This window comes from Lonchura striata, chromosome 4, assembly GCF_046129695.1.
Source record: "Lonchura striata isolate bLonStr1 chromosome 4, bLonStr1.mat, whole genome shotgun sequence".
Taxonomy (NCBI): Eukaryota; Metazoa; Chordata; class Aves; order Passeriformes; family Estrildidae; genus Lonchura; species Lonchura striata.
This window is the reverse complement of record NC_134606.1, coordinates 23,498,927-23,513,841: the sequence shown is the minus strand read 5'-3', so window position 1 is coordinate 23,513,841 and position 14,915 is coordinate 23,498,927. Positions and strand designations below refer to the sequence as shown.

Below are 14,915 nucleotides of genomic sequence, written 5' to 3'. Positions count from 1 at the left end.
TCTGGACAGCATCTCATACAGTCTTTCTTGTAATGAATGGCCCAAAACTGAACCAAGGACTGGAATTGTGGCCTCACCAGTGCTGAGGACAAGACAATGACTGCCCTGTTTCTGGTGTTTTTCTAGCCACTCTGTTTCTGATACAAGCTTGGGTGTCATTGGCCACCAGGGCACACGCTGGCTCATGTTCAGCTGGCTGTTGACAGCACACCCAGGGCCTCTTCCACTGGACTGCGTTCCAGCCACTCAGCCCCAGCCTGCTGTGCTGCAGGGGGTTGTTGTGACCCAGGTGCTGGACCCAGTATTTCGCCTTGTTGAACCTCATCCGGTTGGCATTGGGCCATTGATCCAGCCTGTCCAGATCCTTCTGTGAAAGCCTTTGTGTCCTCCAGTAGATCAATATGCCCACCTAACTTGTGTTGTATGCAGACTGTCTGCAAATGCACTTCATCGACTTGTCCAGGTCATTGACAAAGATATTAGACAGAGCTGCTCCTGAGCTCTGGGTGCCACCACTTGTGACTGGCTGTCAGCTGGATGTAACTCATCACCCCTCTCTGGGGCTGACCATCCAGCCAGTTTTCTACCTGAAGAACAGTGCACCAATCCAAGCAATGATCAGCATCTCCAGGAGAATGCTGTAGAAAATTGTATCAAAGGCTTTGCTAAAGTCCAGGCAGACAACATCCACTTCCACCATCTCTCCAAACACACAGCTTACAATCTTATGGTAGGATGTTTCTACCAAATTGTAGCCAACATGCAGCAAAAGGATGGGAAGGTAAGATAATGAAAGCTAAGTTTTAACATCAGGGAAGGAATAAGAAAAGGGTTAAAACAGTAAAATAGTTGTTAGTATTTGATATGTAAATAAGTATAATGCCTCAAGTAGGTTTTATTTATTGAGTTTAAAGCTTGGAAGCAAGCTGACTTTAGATGGTGGTGTTTATGGCAAGATACAAATTCAATAATGCGGACCAATTTGCTGTCTCACTCAGCCAAGTGTTGGAATTTTTCTTGTAGTGATGTCCCCCCCACCTTCTGCACTTGGTTGCTGTGGAAGGATTATCTGCATTGCACATAAATGTGCTGTGGCTATGGAGGAGATCTGAGCTGGTTTTATGCCATCTGGCTCAGTACCAGGAGCAATGTGCCTGAGCTTGGGCAGCAGCGTGCAGCCTTGGCAGTTTGGGCTGGTGCCATCTCAGGGATGGATCTCTGTGCTTTAGAGTCAGCATTGGTGATGTTCCTAGTGTACTCCTGTACACTTATATTACTCTTACTCTGTAACAATGTATTTAAAAGAAAAGGCTTTCTAGATTAAAGAATAATAGTCATCACTTGCAACACCAGTCACCCAACCAGGTATTTTGTCCTTTGCATCTTCACTTTTTAATGTGAATAAATTTATATCTAAACAACAACACTTGGACTCTACTATAATTTTTTATAGCACTATATATATAGTGAATATATATATATGAAGGTCTTTAAGCCTTACTGTTGTATAAATTGGCTTCAGGTTTCTATGGGGAAAATAATGCTGATATATTAATCAAATTTAAGGGATTACGATGAAGAGGAAGTTAAATGCTGGGAATAATGTGTTTAAATTGCAGGAACACACTGTTGTATGGAAGATGTTAGGAAACAATCTGTTCTCTGTTACAGTTTTAGAGATCTCAGTGAAAAAGAGGACCTTTGTGTTTTTACACACCCTGAGGAATGCACTCTGGTAGGTGGGGTACCTCTGAATGCTTTTAACAGCCTAATCAGTGCCTAAACAAAACCACCCCATAGGCTGCTTTCTTAGTGAAAGGACTATGCTTGTGTGGTATGCATTTCTGGCTAGATTCAAGTAAGGGTTTTTTGGAGGCCTTTTGCATTTTTTGTGGTAACCCTCTGAAAAAAATATTTGGAGAACACACCCCTAAGGTGTTCCTAGGTCTTCTCATTTGTCAATGATCTGTTTGAATGTGTTTAGAAGAAAAGTACTTGACTACCTTTCCAAAGTGCACCTTTGACTTATTCCTATGCTCTGCATATTTAGTACAAAGAAAATACTAATGCAATGTGCTCTTAAGGTGCTGTTTGACAGCATAAACTGATAGTTTTGGCAATGCCTTTGTAGTGCCTTTGTAGTGAAACTTCAAGTGTTAGACTGCAGTGTTTGTGGCATGGGTTGCTGTGTAGTCGGACTTTTATATTAGAAGCAACTGGATGTGTTTGTGATTTCTGCAGAGAGTAAGCAGTCTGTTCTCTGGGGGGAATTTTCTTGATTAACTGTCAGACTCTTAACTTTCCAAAAGACATCTCTTATCTGATGATAGAAAAGAATGCTTGACTGTTCAGATTTGTGCTGAGAAAAAAAGAAGGAAAGCTCCCTGTTCCCCTTTGTGCCTTGGGGTGGCCAGGCACCTCAGACTTGTGCAGCATGCTGAGCATCTCCTCAGCTCTGTGTGCTTCCCTGCTGTTGCTGCATTTCCCAACTAGCTCTTTCCTAGAAATGGGTATATGTTCCTTTCTAGCTAGCTTACAGTCCTGCAGATATGCTGACAGAATTATTTCAATAAAGTGGAATAGTTATGCTTTAAAGATACTTCAGACTATAGAAGATTCTAAATTTCTGTAATGCTAATATATAACTGTAGCAGCTTTATGGTGTCTACCATAGACTTTTAATTTTTTAGGTGCTTTTTCTGAAATAGAGAGGGACTATTGCTGCCATCTGATTCCCCATTCCTTGGGAAACTGTGAACGATTGAGTATGACCTTGAAATCCAAACACTTGCTGCAGGACAATGCAGCAAAAATTCCTTATGAATACCTGTGTTCACATTGGGTTTTGTTTGCTGTTGTGGGCATATTTGGAGGTGTTGCAGGCCTAGCTTGGGTTTTCTGTGGTTATTTTAATTTCACTTTACTTTCTTCTGTCTTTCTATTTTGCTTATTTACTTACAGAGGCCAAACATTTAATATCTGTGTCAGCCAAGCTGTGTAGATGTGCTCCCCTTTCTTTATATCTGGATACTAGAGATATTTTTCCAGGAAGGTTTTGTGCCCTTTATTATGTAGAGCCACAGGAGCTGCACAGGGATTTTCAATGTGTTTCTGCATCCTAAGCAACTGCTTATCAGTGACATATGAACTCCATGTTAAAAGGAGTATTGACTGGTTCACATATCAAGTTGTTGGATTACTTGTTTGAACAGAAGGAGCATGAGCTTGATCAAAACAAATTAAAAATCTAGATAAAATATACTGCAAACGGAAGAGAAGAGAGTTGTTTTAAATACCTTAGTCCTTTTAGAAACATTTAGAGCAAAAGCTATCTGAAGTCCTGCCTCCTTATTCCCTTGCTCTTCTGAGCATTTTGCTCTGTGCTGGCTGCATTCCTTCAGTAGCAGCCCCTGTGGATTACAGTGCTGCCTGCCAGCATGGCAGAACCTCAGGGTGGCCAGGATGACAGCTGGGCCATTCAGTCCATTTTTTCTGGTTTTCTTTAGTTTTCTTTGTTTGGTTGGTTGGTTGGTTTTGGTTTTGGTTTTTTTTTCCAATGCATGTTACAGTGTTTTCTCTTATGATGATTTCTTTGTTTCTGTGCTTCCTATCTGTGGAGAAAAACTATTATGGATTTGTGGAGTGTTTTTCCTCCATCACCTCACCTTTGGTGTTCAAAAGCAAGTGCCCTTGCACAGGAGTACCGCTGCAGTATTGTGAGTAGCAGGAGGCTGGCTTGTAATTGAATGAACCAAAAAGGACTGGGTTTCCCCCCACTCTGTTTGGAACATTTGTGTATGATGGTGAACTGCTCAAGACACTTTACTGACATGCATGTGTTTAGTTAGTGAAGGAAACTGTGATGGTGAAGTCTGGAGCACGGGCTGAAAGCAGGGAGATTCCGTCCGGACTCTTGTGTTGCTGTGGCAGTGACCTTGCTCCTGCTGTGACGTTGGGAGGCCACAGCCATCTACAGCTGGGTTCAGCTTGCTCTACTCAGACAGAGCGAGGCAGTATTAATGTGGTTGGACCTGCCCAGCGTCCCATAGCTCAACAGTGCTGTTTTGGGTGGCCTCACACAGGGTGATTCTGCCTTATTAGTGAGAAGGATGCTGTGGAGGATTCCTGTCATTCTTGCGATGGAAATTGGTCTGTGTTTTCACAAAACAAAGCATTGCTGTTTATAATAAAAAACAAAGGTGTGCAATCCAACAGTGCAGTCTAAACTACTCTTGATTCTTGTCCTTGGGACTGTTCTTGCTGAGGTGGGGTATCAATGTCTAGAAGCAGCTGTTTCCTTCACTATGTGATGGCTGCTGGTGGCTTGTGTGTTTTGGATCAAAGTGTAAGTCAGCATATGGGTGTATGTGTGTGTGATATGTGTATATATATGTGTATATATATATATATATATATATATATATATATATATATATGTATGTATTTTTATTTTTTTTCTTAAAAAGCGTCTGGGTGCTTCTTTCAGTTCCTGATCTACTTGCTTCTCCTGCTGTTTCTGAGCTCCAGCAGGGACAGTCTGGGTCTAGTCATTAAATATGGGATGAATAGAGCTGGTCATTCATGGTGTGTTTTGTGAAGATGCAGTAGCAAAGGCCATGGAGTCAGGTTGGGAATCACTCTATAAGTACAAAAAGGAATTAGCTGGCTACAGTGACTATCCCTCCCTAGACCTTAGTCAGCGTGCAGCATGGTGAGTACACAGGAGGTGCATTTTTAAGCTAGTGTAGCCAAGCACAGGACTGGTTGAATACACGGGGATGCTTCAGAGTGGCTTCTCTGAAGAGAATGTGCTAGTGTACCAACTAAATGGTGAGTTGTGGTTCTTTAAAACATGACATTAAGTCACCAGTGTGCCCTGGCAGCCAGAAGGCCAATTGTGTTCTGGAGTGTATACAGCATCACCAGCCAGACAAGGGAGGGGATTGTCCTGCTCTTGTCTGCACTGGTGCAGTCTCACCTTGACTGCTGTGTCGGTTGTCACAGGAGGATGTAAAGCTGTTAGAGAGCTCAAAGAAGGGCCATAAAGATGATGAAGTGTCTAAAGGGGAGGTCTATGTGAGGACCAGCCAAAGCCACTTGGTTTGTTCTTGCAGGAGACTGAGATCTACAGCTTCCTCATGCAGGGGGGCAGAGGAACAGGTGCTGAACATTTTCTCTGGTGACCAACAATAGGACCTGAGGGAATGGCATCAAGCAGAACCAAGAGATGTTTAGATGGGATATTAGGAGAAGGTTGGTGAGGGTGGTTGACCATTGGAACAGGCTCCCCAGAGAAGTGGTCACACCACCGAGCTTGACAAAGTTCAAGAAATGTTTGGACAATGCTCTCAGGCACATGATGTGATTGTTGGGGTTGTCCTGTGCAGGGCCAGGAGTTGAATTCCAATAATCCTTGTAGGTCTCTTCCAGCTCAGGATATTCTATGATTATATGACTTACATGAGTTAACATGTGCAAGCACAGAGTGAGGAAATATTTGAGACCTTTGCAGTGCACTTTGCAGAATACAGATACTTTAGCATAGCTCATACTAAGAAGTTTCTAAGGCAAGATTTGCTGTGGTGAGTGTTTTTTAGGAGGCTTGATGTGGAGGTGCAGAGATGAACATGCTGCAGTTTTTGTTGGCAAGGAGCCTGCCTCTGGCTGACACATCGCTTGGGAGGCAATTGTAACTTCTCCCTTTTTGAACTGGTTAGTTACATTAGATAGGACCATGGGGGAGAAGATGAAGTACTCTGTATTCCTTCAGTGATGTTGAAATTAATGGGATTTATTAGATCAAGGGAGGGATATAAGCCACAGGTAGAAAATTCCTGTTCTACTGTATCTAACAAGCTCTTGTTTTTCAAATTTATTACCCTGTGTAATGTTATGCTTTACTAGTCTGGAGTAATTTTAGTGAAACTGAGTGCTCATTCAATGGCTTCTGCACCCAGTGAAACTAGGGGCTTTGAAGGTGCTTTCTGTTCCACAGAACTTCTGTTCTCTTTAATTTTTTTTACTATTGCCTACCGTTGCTCTTGCCATGAAGTGGTATGCTAAAACAGGATGCCTCTGTTTGTGCTCAGGCACCACCATTTTGGGGGGTGGGAGAAGTTGGTGAGAGGGATCAAGTGGCTGGTGCTTACAGGCCCCTGGGGGAACCAGGCAAAACGGTGCCCATTCATGGGGCTCTAGTAGTAAAAGTGTACTTTCCCCAGTGCTTCCCTGCTCTTTAATTTTGGCTCTGCGAGTTGTCCAAGCTGCAGAGTGCCTGGCTCTCAGTTAGAAAGGATATTTTGGGTAGTTGGAGTGCCTCTGCCATCTTCTCTGTGCTTTTCAGGCAGCAATGAGGGCAAGGAGGGCTGTGCTGTGAGGCTGCTGACGACGTCCTGCTTGTCCCATCGCAAGTGTTGCTGAGCGCAGACTGGCCCGTGCTGGTCAAGCACTGCTGGTAGGTGTCTTTTGTCTTGTGCTAAACAGGTTTGGCAAATGGTGGCTTTTAAATGGTCCTCACTGGTGACCCTAGGTAGGTGCAGAGTGATTGCCTTGGCTGTCATCTGCTGCTGCCTGGCCATCTGTCTGGCTTCTGGGTAGTGGGAAAGGAACGTGGTCATGGAGAGCTCCTGCTGGGCTGCGTTCAGTGATTGCTTTCCTCTAGGCAGTTTTGGGCTGTCTCATGACTAAACCCTCAGTGCTCTTGCCAGAATGCTGTAGTTCTCAAAGTCCTGTGCAGTTTCACTTGGGAATTGTGGATGTATAACAAAACTCACAGGAGATGGGGACAGGATTTCCTCTTTCCTTGATAAAAATAGCTTTTGTTGAGGGATAAGTCACAATTCCCAAAAACTTAACTCAATGCACTGGGCCAAAATGGGCTTGCTGGGGAGCACTTGCTCCAGACTTGCCCATGAGATTTCAGAAGGTAGGGGGTATGGTACCCATCTCTGACAACCAAAATGCTTGGAAGAGAGTGGCCAGATGTGGAATGTGGGAGAGGAATATTCTGTAAAAATCATTTGTCATTGCCAGTGGATTAATTTCTCTGAGGGTTTTGGAAATTACTCATGGATATTTTGAGCTAACTGACTAGTGTCTGGGGCTGGCATTCTCTTCAGAAATCAAGACTAACAAAGGGAAGGAAGTGAATACCTGAGAATACATATAATTTTGATGTTGAAATGGACATACCTTATATTTTGGATGAGACGTAGATTTTTTTCCTGCTTTGCAGTCCCCACCTCAAAAGAAATAAATAATAATTTTGAGTTCTGATTATTTGCAAAACAGAGCAATTATATTCCTTTTCCTGATGTTTTATTGTCCCAAAATATAAGTAGGAGAACTTGATGGGAAAACCCATAACCAGGCAGTGTGGGTGCGGGAGCTGGTGCTACTCATGCTGGCCCTGTAGTGTTTACAGCAAGCACAATTTGCTGTTGGACCAGCCTGGCTATAGTCTGTTCTGGAGGTGTAGGATGAGTGTGGGCTGCAGTACATTCTCTGGCCCACTTTTCAAATTAAATTGGTGTGGTTTAATAGTGAGCATGCTTCCTCCCGTGTTAACAGTACAGTACCCCTGCAGCAGGTACTGGTTCTCACAATGTATGTGGTCCCTGATTCTTTATGTGACAGAGGGAGAACAAACTTGCTTGTTGCTTCAGTGGTTGCATTTTGACAGATGAAATGATGTAACAGCAGAAATCCAGTTGTCACAAGTTTTGCCTGGCGGGTGATGCATACTGGACTGGTTTTGTTACTAAATTACTTTAAAAAGGATAACTTAAATGAATTATTTGTTTGTTGCTACTTCAGAGAACTCCACCTCAAGTTAATATGAAAGACTTGGCTCTGAGTCCATAAAATGTTTGCTTGTTGCTTTTTCTTTCTTGAAAAAAGGTTGTAGTACTTCTGCTAGTTTGGACTATGGGGAATGAAAAAATTCAAAATATGAACTGCAGTCCTCTTACTTACTGGTTACCATAGAAATCTAAATAAAGAATGCTCTGCAAATAGTATAAATATACACTTTAACAGCTCTTACTTTCTTAAAAAGACATACCATTGTTCAGATTTCTGTAGTGACTGATCTGTAAGGGCTAAGGGCCACTGCACACATTCTGAATAAGATTGCTATATAAGTGCTGTATTCGTACTATTTGCAAAGTATTCTCAGTATCAGAAAACTTTTCTGTTACTGATTTTTGATATCAGTTTGTTGTTGAGACTGGCTATGGTAAATGAGATTAGAAAATGCTGCTCTGCATTCATGGTGAGAGCTGCAAAATACTTAAGACTTTATGAATTATGAATGAGTCACCTACAGAACTGTTCCTATTATTCCAGCAAGAAATGTGACCCGGTGACATGCAGAGCAGCCACCTTAAAGCTACAGCCAGAAACTCAGGAAGCAACAAGATGTCTCATTCTCTCTCCTGGTCTGGCTTTCTCACTCAGCTTGTTGCGTAGCCTGAGGGTGGGGAATGGAGGTGAGATGGTTTTTTGTGTGTCTCTGTCCTCTACAACTGGCATGGTCTGACACACACCAAGTCAGTTTGCGGCCTTATATCTTTTTAGGAGCTGAGATCTGTTGCAGAGTAAAACTACTCCAGGTTTCCTCCACTATCCTTAGGAACATGTATTATGCATTTCATACCTGGTGGGACTTGATGGTGTTTTCAGGCGTTTACATTGTTTTCAAAGTAAATAGTGAGACATTATTTTTGAAGAAGTCATTCTGGTTGATCAGTTTTCTTCTGTATTCACTCACCTTATATAATGTAAATCACTTTCATAGTCCATTGCTGGTTCTTTTTCTTAACTTACTTTTTTTTTCCTGGGGCTGCTTAGCTGGTAGTAGTAGCTTCCTTGCAGAAAGATGTAAGAATTTTAAATGAGTTTCCATCTGCTGTTGGTTTTGAATTAGAACAGGAATAAAAATGCTATGCATTTTTACAAAGAAGAGATTTTTTTTTTTTTTGGTGATAAGTAAAAAACTGACTTGAAGAAGCAAAATAGCCAGGTCACCAAGTCATGGCCTTACATCAGTATGCAGCTTAGTGAAACCAAAATCTGCACTACGTGGTGCATGTGCAAACTGGGGGGTCTGTGGGAAAATCAGAGCTGGTAGGGCTTTCCAACAGCTCCCTCAGCAATGTGGCTATATGGCTGAGATGCTGTGCTCTTTCAAGTTTCTAAGTTAGATCTACTGGTCTTTGGTAATTAATCCAAATACAGTTCCCATGTGTACATCACATTCTGGACTGGATCATTCTGTGCACCACTTTTTTGGGTGTTGGTATTCCAAAATCCTGGTGCAGGTTTGGAGAAAACTAGGCATCAATTATGGATGGGGAAGTTAGTGTTGATTTCTTGAATTTTTCTTTTTTTTCCCCCTCTTTCTCACCACTCCTTTTTCTCACCTGGCCCCAGCAGCTGTGGCTGGATGAGGTGGTTGGCATTTCTATCTGGGTGTGTGCTGAGGCTTTTGCAGAACTTGGTTTTGTGGTATTTGTCCGGAACACGTGGATACTGTTTTAATGAATGGGACGAGGCTCCATGAGAGCAGGGTTTAGAGGTCCGCTCTTCTTCCTCAGTGACATTATTTGGTGCTTGTCTGTTGCTGTCCTTCAGCTCTGTGCTCTGCATGGTGCAGAAATGACCACGGAAGGTGCTTCGCCTTTGTGCCACTCTAATCTGAGCAATGTGCTTAGCCTGAGGTGCCTCCATAGGGAAACCACATCGCTTCCTATGGAGGGCTGCCTGAATGTGCCTCTGGAAGTGAGGAGGAGCAACACAGTGAGGAGTCATTCACATGGCTGAGACCATTTCCTTTTGAGGTCAAAAGTATCTGGGGGACATATTTAATAGGCTTTTTTTTGATGTTTCAAGTCTTTTTTTCTTGATGTCCTGCCAAAAAAGAAATAGTTATTTCAGTAGTAATTTTGAAAAATCTTTGTGATAAGAAGCTGACCTGAACTCAAAGTGATTTTTTTGATGGATCTGCAATTTTGCTCTTTTTGTGTGTCCCACTTTCTAAAAACCCATATTCAGCAATTCTGGTGACTGTTGGCTGTGTTTTTAGATGCTTGCAAAACCAGTAAATGGTGGAATTTTAGCTAAGCAATCCTTTCCTTAGATTTGTGCTAATATGGCATTGCATTTCTTTTCCTGTACTAACTCATCAAAATTGAAGGAAGTTCTCACTAATATTATAAAGAAAAGTTGAATTTACATAAAACACTAGAGTTGTGTTGTATATAAGTTACCCAAGTAATTATAGTTCAGTGCACAAATATATGTAGCTTGAAATATACTTAATTGCAATGGAAACTATTTCAGCTGCAAACTAATAGTATGCTTTTTTGATTTCTGATTTATATCTGGTGCTTGACAGCTTTAGCTATTATCTCTACTCTGTTCCCCTTTTTCAAAGGAACAGAGATTCACAGAACAGCACAGAATTGCTAGATTGGAGACTGGAAAATAAGGAGAAAATGTTAGAAGTCCCCAGCTTCTGGCAGGGAAGGTCAGTGTGATACTGGGCAGTACTCACAAGCCATGTCCAAGTACACAGGATGTGCCTTAGTGTGGTGTTGAATGGGGAGGTGGAGTTATGCAGCTTTCAGAGAAACAATACTACTTATTTCTGTATTTGTTTATTTTTTAATTGCCACAACTTGTAGTGTAAAGTGAAATCACCCAGCTTTGCAGCCTTGCAGCTGTATGTAATCCATCAAGTTTGGAGCACTTGAAAAAGAGCTTCAGCTGTTTGGGTACACTGGGAGAAGAGTTCGTATAAACAGAAGAGCATCCTTTTAGCCAAATAGATCTGAGTAAATTGAAAATAAAAATGAAATGAAAATTAATGTTACAGCTGAGCCAGTGAATTACTAGTGGAGGAGGCAATCCTTATTCTTTGAGTTTGTTTTGTGGGATTTCTTTCCCCCCGCATGTTGTATGATGTGGCCTTGCCCTCTTGTTTCAGCCAACGCTGTGGCTTGATTTTATATAACACCAAGTGTGAGTTATATACATGCTTAGATTCACTCTACTCCCTGTGGAGGCTGCTTGAAAGGGTGCCAAACCAGGCTCAGGAAGATCAGGAGGTGTGAGAGAAAAGGTTGCCCTGAGCTTCCTGTGGTCAGGGAGGCTCAGGATGGCCTGAGCCATCTGGTGAGTGGGTGAGTGGGAAACCTGCTGAACAGAAGCTGTCTAGAAATCCAAACTAAAGCATTTCTAAGAAAAGGGGAGAAGGACCTATTTGTTGCAGAGGAGCAAAACTTGTGTAGTTCTATTGTTTCACAGGGCACAGTGATGTTGGATTTTTGGTGCCTTGGGTTGTGTTTTTTCAGAAACATCAAGACTTTATTGCAATAGGGAAGAGATCTATCTTGCCAGCTGGAATTACCCAAAATGAAGAGAGGCATGAAATGCACTAGTGGGTATTCATCTCCATTCATCTTCATAGAAGATAAAAATACAGCTTTCTACTCTTGAATCCTTAATATTTTGCTGTGCATATCACCATTGCTGTTGTTCCTGATCTCTGCCTAAATCAGATATTGCTTGTTTTATGCCTGTGTTGTGGGTGTGAATTCCCAGAGGTGTTAATCCTCTGAGTTTCCTTTCAGAGGTGATGAGGAAGCAGCTGATCCCTGCAGCATGCTCCAAGAGACAGTGCTGTGAGAAATTGCTTCTTGCCTCTAACAGAACCTCCAGCAGCAAATGGTTACTGAACGTATTTTACTCACCCTGTTTGTGTTCCTTTGACAAAGTAGATATATACTAATTATCCTGTTGTGATTGCATGGTGCAATTTTCTTGTTCATTCTGTGCCACTGCTGGCTTAAGGACCTTTGACACTAGTTTGGCCTTGGGTTTTTGCAGACATCAGAAATCTGTCAGAAAAGAAAATGCTGCAAAGCAAGAATAAATGTTTCTAATACTTCCCTAGCATAAGCATCAGCAGTATAAAGCTCCTGTGCTGTGGAAGACAGCTGCAGCTGGTGTGGGGGTTAAATCAGTCATCACACTGACAGCTCTTTTGATAGCTGGGCCTGGAAGTGGAATACTACAGAAGCAGCATCTCCAGAGAGAACAACATGTGCATGAGCTCAGGCCTTTCACTTTCTTCATGGAAGAGTTATCCTTTCACAGGGCTTTGTATCAGTGTTAGATGCTTTTGAAAAGCCTGTACAAGTAGATAGTTGTTCAACTATCAACATTGATCATTATTTAGTAATTGCAGGTATTGTCGTGTAAGAACTGGGTTATTCCTGTAAGACAACAAGCAACTTCTCCTGTAGCTGCTATGGGGAAAGTGTGATTCATGACACCTTAACAATTGATCAGTCTAAGTCTAACTCAGTCAACTTAGTTAGCTGCATGTTTGCTCACAACTCAGCCAGTGTAGCAATGTGAGTGAAGATTAAACCTGCCCTGTTTTGAGACATCTTGCTGAGGGAAGTTGCTCCTTTAGATTGCTATGTTGAGCACTAGTGAGCTGGTGCAGTAGTTATGTGAAAGGCTATCTCTGACTCTTACATGGTCCAGTCACTGACTCAGATGTATACATTACCTTGTATTTTGTAAATTCTTCAGCCTCAGATTTATTGTTGTTCAGAGCTGCATTCCACCAAACAGAGCAACTAAAAGGATTGCTTTAGAAGAAATGCAGTGAGGTCAGGGCCATTTGTAGACCTTTGGGTTTTCTGTGAGTTAAGATTTATTCTAATATTAACTTTGGACTTCACTCAAATGGAGATATTTATTGCTTGCTTATTCTTATCCCTTGGAATGTTGAAGTTATACGGTAGATTTGTTCTTCTATTAGCTAGCATAAATTGCTGCTTTGTTTATCACGTAAAACAAGCAATCTTTATGTAGATGCTTTTTGTTTGTTTTGTTATAAAGGGCCTGAAATTAAGGAAACCATAAGAACACAAAATAACTGTGCAGCTGAGGTCTACTGGTAATAATGTGTGCTTGTGTATTATCTTTTGTCAGTAGCTCTGGATATGTTTTGCAGACTTTTGGCAAGCCTCTACTGTCTTGGAAATTAGGAGTTAAGAATATTAGAAGATGCTAAATTACAGCAGTAGGTGACAGTAGGTTCTTCACTCAATTTGCCTGCATAGTGTGGGGAGGTTTGGCTGAATTCCTGGTCTTATCTTGTGGGGGCTGTGGCGTAAGAATGGTTAGTCTTGAGTCTTCTCTGACTGTTGAGATAGTTTTATTTGTGAGTAATAGGTCACTTTGGTTTTCTTTGTGTCTTTTCATGTCTCCTTTACTGGTTTGTCACTTCTTTGGATCTATGGTTCTCTAGTTTGGAAGTCATGGAACTCCTCCAGCTCTGTGTTTTTGCACAGGCTATACCTCAACTGAGGGTCTCCAAGCATCAAAACAAGTTATTAATACACTTGTAAAGGGTGTTACAGATTCTCTCTTCCAAGTTGTTCTAAGACATCTGTCAAGAAGCCACAGGTACTACATGGGGTGGTTGTGATTTTAAGTCAGTTTGTAAATCACCTTACTATCAGCTTAAGCAATTTGTATAAGGCCCTTCTCCTTGTAAGTAGTGAAATAAAATCCTAGATCTCTGTACTGTTACTCTGTGTTTAGCCTCAGCTATGATTTTTCAATGGCTTATTTTAAAGAAATCTTGTAAATGATGCTGGTTCAACTGATAGGTAAAAAAATAAATACAGATGTTTGTATTACAGAAGTTATATTCTAATTAATACAGCTGTATGGTTGCAAGTGTTTGCTTTTACTGTACTTGAGTGGGAGTGATTCAGCCTAAGGAGTCTGAGGTTTGTTATAATTTCTGTTGTTCTCTCTTATTGTGCAAATGAAGGCAACATAATCCTTGCTAAAAGCACATCTCTGAGCAGGAGATAGAGGGTTGAGAAGCAGGTTTTAAGTGCAAAAGAAGGATCTGATCTTTCCACGATCAGGTGAAATAAAATCACTTGTTCAAAATCATTAAAATATCCATCTTTTCCCAACTGTAATAACTGTTCTTATGTTTAATTTCCTTCAGTAATCACCATCGCTTTTTTCTTTTTACATAAAACTTGATTACCACCTTTACCTTGATTATCCACAACAGGGCCCTGTTGTATCTATGTACTGGTGAATAAGCTGGTCTGTGTCATGGGGAATGTCAACAGTGAAACGGGGTGTGTGTGTGTAAGATTTCTTTAGATACAGTTTCTAGATGTTATTTACTCACTAACATAGAAGAAAAGTGTTTTAAACAGTTATTTTTTAAAGGAAGTTCATTTGTTCTAAGCATGTAAAGGCAGTATAGAGTTCTAAATATTTGTTATTTTGTATCTTTGTCAGGTAAAGACAACCTTTGACTAAATTGGCCTAAATTTTACCATTGGTCTTGTTTTGTGCATCAGAAAATTGATGTTAATTGCAAAGCAACAGTTTTGCTTTTGGAATGGAGAATGGTAAGCAAAATTTTTAGTCACTATTTAAAACCACCCCTTTCCTCTCAACTGGAGAAAATGCAGCATATGTTTGGAAAGAGCAGACTGCTATGCTGTGTATTTGTATTTACAGGCAGATGTCCTTTGTTTAAGAATGAAGTTTTAAAATAGTTGGTTAGACTATCTGCAGTGTAAGTACATTTGGCTTCTCACTTGTTGGATGGCACTGGAGTTCAGAAAGGGCAGGAGAAGGCAGATGTGGTTACTGGCCACAGCCTGGGCTGCTGGGGTCTGGCAGTACCTTGGGCCTCTGTGTGCATGTATTGGGTATACATGGCAAGATTTTGGTAGTGGAGGGCTACAGGGGTAAAAAACAGAGAGATGATAAGAGGTTTTAATTCAAAGCCAGGAGCTTCCACCGTGTGTGACAGAGACAATGCCGGCCAGCTCCAAGAGGGACCCACCGCAGGCCAA

At 41.5% G+C, this 14,915-nt stretch overlaps 1 protein-coding gene across 8 annotated transcripts in view; it reads left to right on the top strand.

The window, feature by feature from the left end:
- The window catches only part of APBB2 (amyloid beta precursor protein binding family B member 2), a 165,728-nt gene that overhangs the window by 25,754 nt on the left and 125,059 nt on the right, over positions 1 to 14,915 (top strand). Inside the window, exon 2 of one of the 8 annotated variants that reach the window (XM_077782813.1) lies at positions 6,344 to 6,454. The exons of the other annotated variants lie outside the window; for them this stretch is intronic. The gene's annotated coding sequence lies outside the window, so the exon portion shown is untranslated. The remainder of the gene's footprint in view (positions 1 to 6,343; positions 6,455 to 14,915) is intronic. 8 annotated transcript variants of the gene reach the window in all.